Here is an 18,447-nt window from a genome sequence, read left to right as displayed (position 1 = left end):
GAAGAAGAAAAAAAAATATCCTTTGTAAAATAAAATCTGAAATAATTATCTCATATTGACCTATTGGATCATTCATGATTTCTATTAGTTTCACAATCAGGTTTGTAGCCTGATAAATACTGGGGTTGAACATTAACTAAATTCACGGCCACTGCCTTACCAGTCCCATCATTTTCCTATGCCATCGTTGCCGAAAACTTATATGAATTAGTCTAGTGTTACGTAAAACCGCTAGAATAAGAATAAGAGTAATAGCACCTTGTGAAACATGCGAAATGTGCGGCAAGTCGAAAACAAAAGGTTCAGAATCTCGCCCACTCGCAAGTGGTGGCCGAGAATGTCCCAAGTGCACATTGGTGAACGGACAGGTTGTAGTTGATTATTATTATTATTATTATTATTATTATTATTATTATTATTATTATTATTATTATTGACAATTGGAAATCTGTTAGGTACTAAGAGGCAGGTTTTGATGGTGGAATGCCTAGCATTTGCTGACGGTCTGGCACTGTTAGCAAAAGCCCGAACGATGGATGCCTGAAAAACTTCAAGAAACTACAGAAAATCTAACAGGGATGATTTCCCACGATAAAGCAGAGTACGACACATGGAATACCAAAATGGTATATAAAACACCTGGAAACAAAGTTTGAAATATTCAAACGAAAAGATAAATGTAAATATTTTGGTGAACGAATCCTACCGATGGGCTTGCTAAAGAAGCAAAGAAGGATACTTGGCGATGAATAAGTATAGCAAACGAGCGATATCATGCATAGCAAAGAAAAGACTTTCGGCCACGATTATGGTAAGTCAGAAGGACTCTATAGTTCAGAATGCTTGATACTTAGCAGGGGAGAAGAACCGGAGAAGAAATGAAGACAAATCTTAAGGAAGATGCTAGATCTTTGGAACGAAAAATGGAAGGGATGGCAGCCTACATTGAGATAGAAAAAATTCTTTGATGATAAAGAGACAAGATTACATAAACAACGCACAAGAGAAGACTGAATTTTTATGGGCACCCCAGAAGAATTAGTGAGAACAGACTGACAAAAATCTTCAACTACATCACGGAGATACAGCGATCGAAAAATGGATTGAGGAAATAAGAAAGAACAAGGAGGATGTTCGGATGGATCCGGAAGGGATCTGGAATGAAAATTTGTTTCGACTTAAAATGCACAAGTTCAAGGGCTTTCAGGAAAAACTAAGTCAAACGGCCAAGATCGTCTGGTCGAAGAAAATGAGAAGTCGTCTCAGCGAAAAATGAAGTCCTAGAAGGGGAATGAAAGACAAACTGGCAAATCAGTAGGTAATCCCAGTTCCAAATAGGCCAAACTTGAAAATGATAATAATCGTAATGCGGTCGTGAAAGCTAAATATCCTTCGTCTCCTTCTTTTCGTTCTTTTTCTTCCATGGCCATCTTCCCAGTTATCTACGGTAGGCACTAATGTTCATTAAGCTAAGTTTTATGGCTGGATGCACTTACTTATGTTAATCCAGTGTGTAGGTATGTATTCAATAATGCGTGTTTCTGGGGTGATTAATAGTGCGATATATTGCGTGTAAATGAAGATGCATGTTAAGCTGATCACAAACACCCAGTCCCTTAGCAAGGTGAATTAATAAAATGTGCATAAAATCCACGACTTGTCCGGGAATCGAACCTTGACCCCTTGAACTGAAGGTCACCACGCTGTCCATTCAACTAAGGAGCAGGAAAAAGCTAACTGTTCAATAATAGTAGAATTTTTATATTTATTCAACACTTCAACAATAATTATTTATTCCTATCGATATTAAGAGATACCAGGGTGGAGGAACTTTCTCCGACGGTAGTTCTTTCCATGTACGCTAGCCAGTGGCACGGAGTCCTGTAGTTAAATTTCCTGAAACACCACCGATTTCAGCCGAAATCAAAGAACACAACTAACTGACTACGCCTTTGAATGTGGGTGGTACTTCTTAAGAGGAAGTACAGAAGAGTAATCATTCGCTCTTATCACTAATCAGTGTCCGGCTCCCTGGCTAAATGGTTAGCGTACTGGCCTTTGGTCACAGGGGTCACGGGTTCGATTCCCGGCAGGGTCGGGAATTTTAACCATAATTGGTTAACTTCGCTGGCACGGGGGCTGGATGTATGTGTCGTCTTCATCATCATTTATTCCTCATTACGACGCGCAGGTCACCTACGGGAGTCAAATAAAAAGACCTGAAACTGGCGAGCCGAACTTGTTCTCGGACACTCTCTGCACTAAAAGCCATACAACATTTCATTTCATCACTAATCAGAGAGAAAGGAGAGGGCCAAACCTTCGAAGATGTCGGTGAAGGAAGGGCTACGGAGGGACCTAGGCTTCACAAACTTAATACCGTTGATACCACAAGGAAGGTGACGTAGGAAAAGTGACGCTGAGGAGGCTGACACTAGTAACGGAAGCAGGTACGGCCTCGCATTTGCCAACCCACGTTCCCAATTTGATAGCTCCTAGGGCCCCCAGTCTACTCGCCTTTTTACGACAGGCAGAAGATATCATTCTTTACTTTTCAGTTTATTTTGAAATATACCCACTGAAAACCCATCACTTGTGGACATAGGCTCAAAATCTAAACGATCGGCCCTCACACTTTCTGAAAATGAAACCAAGCACCTCATCCTGATTTCGACTTTGGTGACCTTGTCTTTCACCCCAGCTAAGCCACAATCCTCTTATGAGGCATTCGGGATTGGAGAATGGCTCATTTCTTCCCGCTCCTGCTGTAACCAACGGCAGGTGGGCTACCAATCTAAACGGTGATCATACCCAATGTTACTTAACTTCGGAGATCTCATGGAATACGATGTTTCAACATGGCTGTATGCAGGGTTGAGTGGCTCAGAGAGTTGAGGCGCTGCCCTTCTGACCCCAACTTGGCAGGTTCGATCCTGGCTTAGTCCGGTGGTATTTGAGGGTGCTCAAATACGCCAGCCTCGTGTCGGTAGATTTTCTGGCACGAAAAAGAACTCATGTGGGACTAAATTCCGACAACTTGGCGTCTCCGAAAAGAGTAAAAGTAGTTAGTGGTTAGTAAAGCCAATAACATTATTATTATTATTATTATTATTATTATTATTATTATTATTATTATTATTATTATTGTTACCGCGTTTTGGTGGTAGGTAGAGGTGTAAGAAGGTGCGGGCGTGAATGGGTCTCCGTCCACGATCATACCTTTCCCTAACCTTTTCATGAGATACTTTAAGATTAGCTTTAGCCTTCTTCCAAAGATCTTTAATGTTGTCCGGATCTATTGTCTCGGGCAGAATGTCATTCAGAGACCAGAGGTTAGAGAGCGGCGTGTTGGGAACGAACTTAAACATCAAAGAAGCAGGAGTAAATTTGTGTGATTCATGAACCGCCGAATTCAAAGCAAAAGCTAACCAATGCAGGGACGTGTCCCACCTAGAATGATCTTCATGATGATAGGCAATAAGTGCAGACCTGAGATTACGGTTAACCCGTTCAGCCAGAGATGGTTGAGGGTAATAAGCGGAAGTAGTTACATGAGAGATGGACAAGTCAAAACAGAATTTACGAAATAAATTAGATGTAAAAGCCTTAGCATTATCAGATACAATGTATTGGCACGGACCAAAAGAAGCAAAAATAGAATTTAGACAGGTAATGGTGGACTGAGCGGTAGCCAGCTTAGTCGGAAATAACCAGGAAAATCTTGTAAAACCATCTACACACACAAAGATGAACTTGTTGGCATTACCCTTTGACTGGGGGAAGGGTCCCACATAATCAATATACAGGCGTTCCATGGGGCGCGACGCTTGATGAGAAGACAAAAGGCCTACTTTAGTGGACATGGTGGGTTTACTGATCAAACTAGATTTACAAGCTTTTACAAGTTCCCGAATTTCACCGTCCATACCTTTCCATATGAACATTTCACGAATCTTTTCACGAGTTTTAAAGATTCCAAGATGCCCCCCCAATGGGGTCTCATGATAGTATTTGAAGATCATAGGTACAAGAACCGCTGGAACAACAACTTTCATCAACTTATCATGCCTCGAAGGGCAACATAGAACACCATTCCTCCGAACATAAGGGACAGCATGTTCCCCAGAAGAAAGGGTTTCCATTATCGGAGCCAGCGTCGGATCTTCACGTTGGTATTTCACAATATCCCTAAAAAGCATGGGAGCATCTGTTAAGATGGCATTAACACCAGATAGTATGGACTCGGAAGGTGATGAACTGTCGACCGGTTCGTGGGTCTCTACGTCGTTATGAAACATACGGCTGAGTCCATCAGCAACAACATTTTCGGTACCTCTGATATGTCTAACATCAAACTGGAAGGCGGAAATACGAATAGCCCAGCGGGCTATACGACCAGTACGACGCGGCCTACCTAAGACCCAGCTTAAGGCTTGATTATCTGTCTCCAGGTCGAATTTAACGTGTTCCAGATAGAGACGGAACTTTTCTAAGGCAAATAAGACTGCCAAACCTTCGAGCTCATAGATGGAATACTTGGCTTCTTGAGCCGACAATGTCCTAGACGCATAGGCGATGGGTCGCCTCCCTAGTTCAGTCTCTTGAAGAAGGACTGCAGCTACTGCTGACGACGACGCGTCGGTTTGGACGATGAATTTCTTCGAGAAATCAGGCATAGCAAGTACAGGGGCATTACAAAGAGCTAATTTAAGGTCTTCAAAAGCGGCTTGTTGAGAAGATCCCCACTCGAATTTGATGCCTTTCCTACGAAGAAGGTTTAAGGGCGCCGCTCTATTAGCAAAGTTAGGAATGAACTTTCTGAAGAAATTCACCATACCAATGAACCTGGCGATACCTCTAATGTCCTTGGGAGGTTTAAAATCACGGATGGCCTGTGTTCTAGAATGATCGACTGCTACACCATCGGGTGACACAATATGCCCTAGGAAAGACATAGAGGGCTTAGCGAAGGCAACCTTGGACAACTTAACAGTTAACCCAGCCTTACGAAGGCGATCGAGAACTTCTCGCAGATGATCTAGGTGTTCTTCAAAAGTCTCTGAAAATACTACGACATCATCTAAGTAGTGATATAAGTACTCGAATTTGATGTCGGAGAAGACCCTATCTAGTAGCCTAGTGAGCACAGCTGCCCCCGTGGGGAGCCCGAAAGGCACGCGGTTGTATTCGTATAAATTCCAGTCCGTGGCAAACGCTGTAAGGTGTTTAGACTCTTCGGCAAGGGGAATTTGATTATAGGCCTGATTTAAGTCCAAGATGGTGAAGAACTTGGCCTTACGAAACCATGAAAAACAAGAATGAAGGTCGGGAAGGGGCACAGATTGTAACACCACCTTCCGATTGAGAGCCCTGTAATCAATGACAGGCCTGAAACCTCCTTGGGGTTTCGGTACTAAAAAAATAGGCGAAGAATACGCTGACTTAGAGGGCCTAATAATACCGTCCTTCAACATCTGATCGATGATTTCCTTCAGAGCCTTCATTTTAGGTGGAGATAGCCTATACGGTGGAAAACGGACAGGAATCGAATCCGTAACCTCAATTTTGTATTCAATAAGGTCAGTAACACCAAGAGTATCAGAGAACACCTCGGGAAACGACTGACACAGTTTGCGAACACTATCAGCCTGCTTCTCAGGTAGATGTCTAAGGTCTAACAACATCTCATCCTGGATAGGCGACATAGAAGAACATGACACAGAATTACACTTTAATAGTGGGATTTTACAACTAGAAGCAAATTTGAATGTGCACGACCTAGACTGCAGATCGAGCACAAGACCAGTGTGAGAAATAAAGTCAGCTCCCAATATAATGGGGCAAGACAATTGCTTGGCCACAAACAATTTAACTTTCCATGTAAACTTAAAAACACGAATTTTGACCAGTAAGGAACCTAGAATTTCTAATGGAGATGAATTAGCCGAAACGTATTGAACAGGAGAAGAGACATAGTCAGGAAGTTTACAAACCGTTTTCAATTTAGAATACCATTCAGCCGCAATAATCGAACAAACACTACCTGAATCTAAGAGAGCTGTTATAGGCTCGTTATTTACCTCAATCTTAAGAAAAGGAACAGGTGCGGGGGTATCCGCCGCAATCCTAAGACATTCTTTAGGGCATTCAAAAGATGAACTTGAAGGCTGATCGTTCTCTGCATTTACAATCTGTTTACTAGGGGCTGAGTCTCGGGAAGATGGATTAGTCGACTCAGCCGAGGCCACTAGTCACTTTTTATTATTGGCATAGGTGGAATTTGCACCAGAAGTTGAGCAGGAGGGGGTGCTATTTGAGTTTGGGCAATTTTTGGCGATATGTGAGAAGGCCCCACACTTAAAACAGCCTTGTGATGAACCAGCTCCATTATTTGCCCTACTAGACTTGATCAGAGGACACTTATCGCGCAGATGGTCAGGCGACCCGCAAGCATAACATTTACGAGGGGTGACTGATCGGCGAGGTGGAGGCCGAGTATTACTAAAAGAAGGCGGGGGTTCTTTTGCCACGCGCAAGGAATCGGCATACCTAACTCCGTCCGCAGAGACGGCTAATGCTTCAAGTTCAGAGAAAGTTTGCGGGCACGCCGCAAAACACAAGTATGACCTATAAGATGGTGAAATGCCTTCCACAATAGCTTGTACAATTTGATCCTCAGGGAAGTGAAGAGCAAACACCCTAGTATAAAACTTAATATCTTGGATGAAGTCTGCCAGGTTTTCATCCAAGCGCTGTACCCGATAATAGTATTTCTGAATAAGAGATGACCTCGCGCGGGCAGGAATAAAATTTGCAAGCAGATGTGCATGGAAATCTTCGATAGATGACTGTTCAGCTATGGCTCTTACTATTTTATCTGAGAGAACACCAATAGCATAAGGATAGATTATTTGTAAAATTTGACAAGGGGAAAGCGAAAATACGAGGGCATGATCCTGAAATTCAACTAAAAACCTTAAGAAAGAAATAACTTCACTGGTGGTGTTGACCGAAAACTTAGAGATACCTCTTAGCAACATTGCCAATGGATGAGGCAAGCTGCTAAACCCGGGTGACATAGTAGGTAAAGGTTTCAATGGCAAGGAAGTCAATTCAGAACGGATGTTACTCAATGATGCACGACGTTCAGATTCGTTGTCCAATGGGGCAGGGATAGTTTGAGCAGCAACGGTTATCCTATTAACTTCTCCCTTGGGAGGCGCTTCCTCACTACCTGGATTCACTATGGTGGGTTGATCAGATTTGGGAGGAACTTCCCCAGTTAACAATTGAGTGACCTTATTAGATAATTCGGAAATATTTTCCAGGAGCGTACTAGCTTCCTTCCTCTGAACATCATTCAGTTTTAGAGACAACAGATCGTTAACCCTATTCGAAAAATGATATAGCCTGCCTTGCACACGTTTAATTTGATTAGGAGACGGATCATTTTCATCAAAAAAACTAACTACGGAAGCTAGCCCAGTAATATTCTCCGTGATCGTGGAAAGAGAGTCGTCAATTTCTTTCTCTCCCAAATTGGGGATGGAAATGGGCAAATCAAGGGACTCTCTAAGCTTGTTAGTGTCTATTGCAACCGTGCCTCCAGATTGAACGTTTCTGATAGTTAACTCATATATCAACTCCTCTTTGCGCAAATAGTTAAGGAGGAGAACATCGCGAGGGCCGGGCATGATGACAGAACAATTTTGGAAAACTCAAAAATGCCAGCAACTGAGAAAATGGTTAGAGTTCGGATCAAAACAATGTCTCGCCGTCAAAAGGGGCTAAATTGAGACCCATTCAACCACGCTCTGCTACCACTTGTTACCGCGTTTTGGTGGTAGGTAGAGGTGTAAGAAGGTGCGGGCGTGAATGGGTCTCAAACTACGGAATCAAAGTTAATGTAAAAGTTAACAAGGTTATATTTCCTTTTCAATATTAAGTAATAACAAAGAACAGGTACTTAGTAGCCGAAACACAATTTGAAATGTACAATTACAGGGATTACAGAGTTTGGGCTTCGAGCCCTGAGTTCACAATTTTTGAGCAACTAGCCCAACTTTCCGATATACAAATTTTAACAAAGGGGCAGAAGACCCCAATCAAACCCTGGAGCCCTTGCTCCAAATTACACAGTAAAGCCTCCTCGAGGCATACAAAACTCCGTTTCCAAAAGAGCCACACGCTCTTTAATTTAAGCCTCTCCTAGGCCACACCAAACTCCACCTTCAAGTTGTCCTCAACGGACATAAACACAGGGGTAAAATACCCAATCTACTGAGGTCTATTAAATGAAAAGTAGGTTAGTTGAATGACCTCTAAAACAATTTGAGAGGAGGCGAACTTGCACTCCTAATACACTTGGATTTCAAAACCTACTTTGGCTCTTAGGCCACTGATGCAAGGGCTAATCCCATACTACAGAGGTGACGTAATAGCAATTTACATTACATTACGGAAGAATTGGTTGAGAGAATAAGTTCACCTCAAGACGATGTGAGTGGGAGCTCGAGAGGGTTAAGCACTCTCTATCCCGATATGTCGTTTTAAAATAGAATAGATACCAGTTGTTTTTACATTTTAGGAAAAGGTTACATGGTTGAACGCTTAGAACCCGCCCCGAAAGTTAAACTGCTGAGCAAGAAAAGAAAGAATTTATTAATCGGCCATTACCTTATTGTTGACCGCCGCCGAGGAAAGAGGCGCTTCCCGCCTCCTGCTATGTACTTAATACACTGAAAGATGGAACAGAAGTGGCCCGGAGACCCTAAAATCAGCAGTTTATATACTCTCGCGGAAGTTTCTAGGCGTTAGGGGAATGAAAACACCCGCCCACAATGTTTTTATTGGATAGGACCCCGCAACAGATACAAGTTGGGGGAAGATACACCAGATTGGTCAGAAATTACTAAAAGAAATTCGGGATTGGATAAATCTAAAACAAGGGGAAAAAGAGGGGTATACAGCCAACTTAAACAATAACAGAAAGAAATTTAACAAGAAACAAACTTTTGAAATAAAAATTTCTCCAACAAAATAGTTCTTTGACTCCGCACTAGGGTGCGCTACTGTTGATCTTCAGTAGTGTCCTCTAGAAGAGAAAGATCACACTTCTTACTTCAAGCGAAACAAAAACACATCAAAAGTGACACAGTTCAAAAACTCAAAATTTTCCACGTGGTGACATCTTCTGAGAAAGTAGAGAATTAATAGAGTAGATAAAGTTCAACCTTCCTCCAGAAGAGGAATTTCAACTGGCGCAACTTTTAAATAAACGGTGTAGAGGTGTACCGCCCGGTACAATTATTATTATTATTATTATTATTATTATTATTATTATTATTATTATTATTATCATACTTCTTGAATCGTTATGCCCAACTAAGGAGCGTGTTTAAACTTATTAGCACTCTTTGTTTTTTTTCTTCTCTTCCCAATATCTCCTCATTCTCTCGCTGTGTTCCTTTTTAGGTTCTTCAGTCCATCCTGTATTTAGTCGGGTGGGTTTTACAGAAAACTTGTGTTCGTGAATTAAGATTCTGAATTTTATTCTATCTTGAATGATTTCTTCGTTCGTGCCAGTTTCAGTTAGGTTTTCCCTGATTTCTTTTAGCCAGTTATTGTGATTTTTCATTGATAAGGCTAAGTTTAAAATGTTCTTTGTGAGCCTGTTATTATCCATTCTATATAACTGACCATATAATTGTATTCGTCGTTTCCTCATTGTATCTGTGATTTTTTTCTGTAACTCGATAGATTTCGTGTGATTTCTTTTTTATTCAAATTCCATTTTCGCACTTTGGTCCTAAGATTTTCCTGAGGACCTTTTTCTTTATTTTTCGATCATATTTATTTGAGATCTGCCACCAATTATAATAGTTACAGATGCATAAAGTGCTTCTGTTTTAACTACCTTGTTATAATGTCGTAGTTTTGCCTTTTTTGATATAGTTCTTTCATTGTATCTGTTCCAAGTAATTTTACATGTTCTTTGAAGTTTTTCAATTTTTTTCTTTGTTAGTTTACTGACTTAAACCTGTTGGTTCTATAATTCACCTAGATACTTAAATTTGTCTACTTGAGTGATATTTCCATGTAATAATAATAATAATAATAATAATAATAATAATAATAATAACAATAATAATAATAATAATAATAATAATCGTATGGCCTCAGCTACCGTGTGCAGACATTTCAATTTGACGCCAACTGGCTGTCTTCTCGTCAATTTCGACGTTCCGTTTTATTCTAGGCCCCCCGAAACTCTCTTGGGCGTCTACGGCTGAGATTTAATTAAGTTTGTCGGGTAAACACCAAATGTGTCACCAGAGATCTTTTACATGCTGACATCGTACGGCATGGAGTGTCGAATGGACTTTTTTCCGCCCTTCAAAAATTCGACTACCTCTGCCGGGTTTGAACCCGCTATCTTGGGATCCGGAGGCCGACAAAGCCCGGATTAAGGAGGATTGTTAACGTCAGGAAAGGTATCTGGTCGTAAAAATTACTGTCAAAAACAAAACAACCACCAGAATACATCTTGAGGCAACCTATACGGCTCAAAGTCTTAGTTGTAATTTTGCAATTGACTACAGTTGATCTTCCCAAAACCTTCAACTGATTACCATGATTATTATTATTATTATTATTATTATTATTATTAACATGGCTATTCTGTTGGCTTGGAAACTTTCTAGGAATGTAAAATGAGGCCCTAAACTAACTTCAGTTTGGACCTCCCTGACTTATATTATCGACAAATATATATTTTTTTTTTTTTTAGCTGGACAACGTATCATCAGTTAGCTACTTCGTTCCCACGTGCTCTTTTCAATATACCTTGGTCCTATGAATGTTATAATTTCAGATCGCTGGGTTCAAGTTCACGTACTTCAGTACATTAAAATGATTTTAAATTAATGACTGTACCATGCGAAGGCCACCATGAATAACCATTAGCTGTTTATATTTCTAAATACGTGCACAATATTGATGGCAAACAGAAGTGTGTGTTGATTATTTAACCCAGACAATTATAGCTGATTATTAAAAATGTAGAGCTATAAAGGTTGCTATTTAATAATTACACTTGTCACCCAGGCAATGTTGTCTGGATGATAATTTAATAAAAACTGAAGGCTTTGGTTTACATTACACACACAGTGGGACTTGTTTCCCGTCAACACGGCGCTAGGTCGGGTTATGGTCGTTAGTTTGGCGCTGTCTTGTACATCATTAGAAACAATAGGTTAATTCATTCCATTGTGCACAAGCCATTGTCATTTGTACTGAAATCCGAGCTTGATTTGAATTGCGTTTCCGCGGGCCTTGCTTTATTACGTAGAGGGAGAGTTGATGAAGTGAAATCCTAGTTCTGGTGGCATGACTCTGATGACAACCCTGACTAATCCCCTTGTCTCAGATCAGCAGCTGCTACATGAGGAATGTACAGTGACTGTTTGCACATGCATGTGTTGTTCTTCTGCCTCAAATGTAGCACATTATCGTTCATCAACATGTACTGCAAATATAAAATAGGAGTTTTGTCAGTATAACGCACAGAATTTGAAAATAGTGATATTTCTGTATCGCTCATATCCTCGGAAACAAGGAAATGCACTTTTTAATTTTCCGTCTTCTCTCTGTATGTCTGTATGTACAGGGTATCTCTTATACACCAAGACCGTCCAGCGGCGTTTCTACTCTCCGAGACCTAAGCAGCTGTAGGGGAGACGCGTTCTTCCCGACCTTGCAACGAGCGTCCACGTGTTCGAGCTAGCACCAATAACCAGCCTGAATCTCAGTTGTTAACATAGAGGGACGGTTATCATTGCAAAACCGTATTTTCGTATGTAAAAGTTATTTTCAGTACGAGTCGGCTCGAGGGGGACGCGACGCCATTTGTTCAGCAATTTCCCGGTGAAGTGCCACTTTCATGAGCATAGATTCACGTAATTGTAAATAAATTTAAAACTACTGGCTCAGTGTTAAATAAAGAACAGTTTTAACAGAGTCAAAGCTGGATGACATTTTTGCGAATCTTGAAAACGGTCACCCAATAAATCATTCACGAAATTAGCACAAGTAGGGGTTTCGGTTTCTTCTGCACAGAGAGCTACAACGCTGTAACACATCAAGCCGTACAGGTTTACACGGGCCCATTGTTTAAAATCTATCCCTCTCAGCAGGACAGCACCATCTAGACGTTCCTTTGTTGCGAATGGAGCTAGAATATGGAACTCTCTCCCCCCATTACATTAGAGCCATAAAAAAATGTACATTTTTTTAAGTCGTCTTCCGTAGTATCTGCTCGATGTCTGTCGCCAGATTGAATTAATTTTGTGGAGTGAATGTGTGTGTGTGTGAATATACGTTTAGAGTTTTTATGCTATTTTGTGTCATGTTACTTCTAGTTTGTAAGATAAGATTATGGATAAATTTCTCAGATGTACACTGTTAAAGAAGTGTGGTCGAGTGTAGGAGAGAATCATGAGTCCTAAATTCGCCAGTGCGAGTAAGGCAAATATGAAAAATAAATAAATAAATAAATAAATAAATAAATAAATAAATAAATAAATAAATAAATAAATAAATAAAAGTATCTTGCCCCTGTTACTCCCTGCGATATTTTAGCATCAAACGTTTAGCAGGGAGCGTATGCGCAAGTCATCTACGGTTCGTACTGCATGGTCTTTCTTTTATTTTCCAGTAATTTTTGTGTGAAGGTAGTTCGTGATTTTTTTAGATATTCACATTTGTATCCATGCATCTGCCAAAACGTAACACCGATTTTTTCTTTACACATTTGGTGCAAGAGTAAATATTTAGAAAATTTTCTTCACAGTGCTTTTTGAATATAAATCATTTTGTTCGATATTCTTGACTGCTTAAGAGCACTAACGGCTTTAATAACAGAGTGAATTTATCGTGCGGTTTGGGTCGCGTAGCTGTGAGCTTGTATTGGAGAGGTGGGTTCGAACCGTACCGTCGGCAGCCCTGAAGATGATTTTCCGTGGTTTCCCATTATCGCACCAGGAAAATGCTGGGGCTACACGGCCACTACCTTCCTACTCCTAGCCCTGTCCTATCCTTGCGTCGCCAAACTACCAAATATGCTTTAACGCATTTTAAACATTTTATTATCGCTAAGCTTGTATTTCTTTTCAAGAAATTATCAAACTAGGAAAATATTTGAAATAACCCTCCACAGATAGCCCCAAGTACCAACTTTCACGTTGCTAAAATGAACATTTCTATTTTCCCACGCTTTTTTTCACGAATTTAGACTGCTCTGAGGCCTCCTTCCAGCGGCTGACTGCAGCAATTGATTCCCTGGTGACTACGTGCGCCAGACCCTCACACGTTGGGTCCACTAAGGTATTCTGCTAAGAAAAACTGAATTACTGGATCAATATCTTTCAAGACCCTGCCTAGTAACCTTGCTTTCATTCGTACAAGTAACCGCTAGTACATTAGAACTATAGCAGATTGCTCCCTAACAGACATAGGCTTAAACGGTAAGGCTCTCCTATACGCGCTGAATTTTTTATGTGACATGCTGGTGTAACCTTTTCGTGGTATCAGTACATCAATAGATCATAATAGTCCCGCAACATGACGTTAAAATGGAACACCTTGGAGGAGGCCTTCGACCGGGCGTGGCGCCGAAGAACCCTTTTCCCCTACTAGCGTTACAAGGCACTAGCTGAGCCGGTAGAGACATACGGGTCGTAGTCTGTCCTTACTGGGCAGTAATCTAATCATTTACAGTAGGGGAATCTTAATAATGAGAGGAATACTATTTACCTATGAAATGAGAAGAATGAATTAAGTCCTTTAAAAAAAAAAACATTTAATGCCTGAGAAAACACGTAGATAATTTATACATGGATATGCCACCATATCAAACCTATAAATTATACACCGTAAATTTCCTTGAGTGTGTAACTGACCTCTCTAGTCCTTTCCCTAGAATTGCAATTCACTCTGAAGATATCCAAAACACATTATGCACTCGTACCGTTGTACACAGAAATAATTGGATGATGGCGTATCTTGTATCACTCGCCTTATTTACATTATTACATTATATATTCAAATACCAAGTCGTCGTCCTATTGGCGAGAATTAACATTAGCTATCGAATGAACCAGGTGAGACGTATTTTGATATATGAGCTTGTTCAAAATATCTGAAAGTCGTCTCACTCATTAGAAAGAAAAAACCTATCTCGCTATCTCATAAAATAAGCAAATAATACACATCGTATGTTCCAATGGGATGCCACTTAAATATATACACGAATTGGACACTTGTACAACGATGGTCCCTAAACGAATCATATTTAGCGAAACAGAAAAAACAACACAGTATTCAAATACATATCACACCTGTGAATAGAAGACAATAAATACACTCGGCATTCACAATATAAATCATGAACGGGGCGTCCGCCCATAGCTGGTGGCGGCGGCATAACTGCCCCTGGTGCTGATGAGACATGAACTCATGTCCCGTGACAATTGTGAAGTGTGACTTCCACTCTGAAACCCCTATTCGTTTTAATTAACATAAAGAAATGGGGGAGTTCTCACATTTATTGGAATTGTAAGTCTACCCAACGGTGTTTATTTCTGATTGGTTGCGTGTAATATCGATGCCGGAGAGAAGGAGAACGAGCCCTCCACCACTCAATTCCTCTCACAGCGGCGAAAGCATTTCACACCCCTCCTTACCTGGCCGGACTTTAACTATCACTGGCCAGCTGTTTACATTGCCTTCATCCTGCGCTTTCACTTTCAACACAAGGGAACTCAGTCCCGTTATCTAGCCGCCTCGGCGTTTCGCTTTAAATATCATTATTCCTTGGATGCCACACGCATCAATTAAACACATCGGCTAGCATCTAGCCTAACTTATACCATTGGCGCGGGACCAAAAACCTCGCGCGTACCATTTATTCATGTGGAGGAGAGGCTTATATATCAACAACACCGCATTCGATCTATTCCTTATCAGCTAGAGTAGCTCGGTTCCACTTCTCGGCATAACCAATACACGAGCATTATAGAAGAAAGAAAAGCCCTATCATTCGGGACAAAATATGCTAACACTCACGTTCTAAATAAATTCACACATTATCACACTTCACTTGTCTCATCGAGGTTTCTTCTTCACCACACTTAATTTATACAAGGGGATGACCTAACACATTACGTGAAGCATCTACTACAGAAAACCTTGAAATTTCTAGATGAATCATATTACTCAGATTTTTTATCGATGATACATGGAGTGATTTTTCAAGAATATTAAAGAATCCCTTTTAATTCCCATAGTGCTCCACGGTAAATCAAATCTAGTGTCTTAAATTATCATGCATGAATTACCATATAAAACAAAGAAATACGGTCGCCGACCGTGAAGAAACATAAGTACTAGCCCTATCAATAACTACTACCATCCCTTTGAGAACAACGAACCCTACATTTCTGAAGAATCTGCATGCATTAGATATTTACATTTTTACAGGAAATAGACTTTCAAATATTTTCGCAATACTCATCTGCCTGGATCACCCCACAGCTCACCCAAGAAGGCACATCTAGTCGTTTAGTTGCCCATTACGACTGCATCAGCAACCTGGAGTCCTGTGTTCGGCTGCCGCTGGGTCGATGGCATGATGTCTTGACTCCCCGTACACTGTAGGAAGTCCTTGAGGTTCCACGGCGTCTTGATGAAGTACGGGCCTCCCATCGATTCTCTTCTTCCTCGGAGACTGATGTCACTGGCACACAACACAATGAGGGGATCTGACTTAATTATAATTGTGATAACTGGCAACACATTATAATTTCTATGATCAGAGAGACTCATAGGCTCGAGTCCTCCAACCAAGCACCGGTAATGTTTGTAGCCCGTTGCTTTCCCTATTGGCTGTCTATTCCACTGTCGGCAGCTTAGGCCCTAATTATCACGTTCGCACTCTCACTGTTGTTAGAGGTCCCAAAGCTACCCTTACGAACGTGGTTTGACCTTGCCTAATTCAGCACTAGTTTATATGGGAGTACAGATTAGCTACTACGTCTGGGATTTTTAACCGATATCGCCCTGAGTTTACGCGTCGCCACTGAGCCGCACTTTCTCCTACAACTGATCACTCATCATTATACGGTTACTGGATCTCTCATGTTATTTCCTCGGCAGTTAATACACTCGTGAATTTACACGATTTCACAGCCTACTAGCGTTTGATTTAACGTTCTCTTTACTCATATATTCGTACACTTAAGCACTCTGCATATCATATGACCGTCATGGTTAGGGTTAAATACCGCACTCTGTTAGTATCAATAAACCTTCACTCCACTGTTACATAATCATATCACTGATAGAACTTCAGCCATATAGACACTATTCAGCCGATTATTGACAGGTCACACTTTGTAGCACTGAAGCAAAGAATACTGAAGAGTCACTCACATTAGGTACCACCTCACTATGCAACTGGCAGAATAGAACAAGATGCTTGCCTCAGTTCGCACCCCCCTTTATCATGAAACGTGTCAGACTCGGGAGAGAGGGTAATACTCCTCCTACCTGGAGAAATCGCTCCGGTGGCACGTAGTTCCCAGGACCGATCAATGCATCAAATTAAAGCTCAATTACCCGAGTTTCCACTGATCACTTATCATTTTGATCGCTTCACGCGTTTTGCTTTAATCTCAAAAGCGTCCTTTGATATCCCAGTGAGGGAGGGGCTTACAATTTGGCGGTTCCGTGGCTTCGGTCTCCCTGACAGCTTTCTCCAGATGGTGAACACCTGTGGGATGTCCGTAAACAGCGTAGATTATCCCATTAGAATCATGTAAAGGACTTCTTGGTGTCAAAATTTACTTTAAAATTCGCCGCATTTAATGAACGTTATGTCATGAAAATCTGCCTTGTAGTATGCGAGTTATGTTCATTTCTCTCCTGAAAACAATTGAAGACAAGTCACTGGCAGCGGTGTTTCCGCGGGAAAAGGAGCGAAAAAGTGATATTTGCCAACGTTGGGCACGGCCTCCGTGACCTACTTACTGTTGGGGTGTTTCTTTCTCTGTCGCGCCTGAGTGAGAGCGCTTCTGCCCGGAGGCGAAAATATTTCTCGGTGTAGCAAGTATACACAATGGAAGCTTGACCCATGGAACGAACGGCGCGCGACTCGCATCCCGGGGAGGATAGACGTGCGCTAACTTGGGCGCTAATTTAACGTATGAAAGCGCAGAAAACGGCATATTTGAGCGGTAGAATGCCATAATATATTCTTGATGATGTGATGAACGGTCACACTGGATTCAGCTGAACAAACGAAGGTCGAGGCTTCCACTCCCGAAGAGGCACACTGCATTGAGTTCCATGCAGTTACTCCAGAAATGAATAGCTACTTGATGTCTGGGGGCAAAGGCAGATGGGCGTAGGCTAACCACACTGTCAAGCCTTCAAGAAACCCACCTGACTTGGAGATCAGAAAGGCATAATACTGTTGATATCATGAAAAGCGTCCAGATTTTTGAATTATCATGGGAACCTATTCTTGACGGAATCACAAGACTGTATATACAGGATGGTCGGATACAACGTGGATCGGGTATATGAGCATTTGGGATACCTCACACCATTGGCATTCTGTAATCTACTAAAGTTAGTCAATCAGATCGCTTATCTGGTAAATTTCAATTGGCTTTGCGTGGGGGTGTTGCTAAATCTGAATATGGCTTATGACCGACTGGAGAGCCATGCCGAGAAATCAACATCAAACGCCAACACGCCAACATACCACGGGTTTCAACTGGTGTCACCGTACCGTACTTGCTAGTGGGCGATCCTGTCATCTCGGAGGCCCGCGTTCGAATCCCTCCCCTGGCAAAGATTTTTCCTTGATTGGTATTCTCAAGCCGATCTTAAAAGCCACGTTCATATTTAGCAACACCGCCTCGCAAAGCGAATTTGAATTCGACCGCGAAGCGATCTGATTGGCTAACTTCAGCAGTTGATGAAATGAAAACGGCGTGTATATATCGATTTTTTTTCAAATTATTTATCAGTATGACCAACCCTCTCACACTAAAATATCCGGTTCACGTTATTTCTGACCTATCTGTATATAAGAGTCCAGTGTTACCACTTCGAAGGAGATGGCTTTCGATTTAGACGGAGTGCGCTTTTGTGATCAATGCAATGGCTGATCCTTCATTCACTAGTCACGTGCACTGCTTTCATCATTCTGTGAAACTTACTATGATTATTGTATTATGTACAACTTCTGTACTCTATTGATCATATTCAGAAACGGATAAGTTTGAATAAGTTTGAGTGGTGTTTTAAAAAATACAAAAGATCTCACTGTGGAGATAGAGTTGCAATTCACGACGACAATTTGGGGCAAATATTAATTTAGAA

The sequence above is a fragment of the Anabrus simplex genome, chromosome 6, assembly GCF_040414725.1.
Source record: "Anabrus simplex isolate iqAnaSimp1 chromosome 6, ASM4041472v1, whole genome shotgun sequence".
Classification (NCBI taxonomy): Eukaryota; Metazoa; Arthropoda; class Insecta; order Orthoptera; family Tettigoniidae; genus Anabrus; species Anabrus simplex.
The sequence above is the reverse complement of the archived record's forward strand: the minus strand, read 5'-3'. Positions refer to the sequence as shown.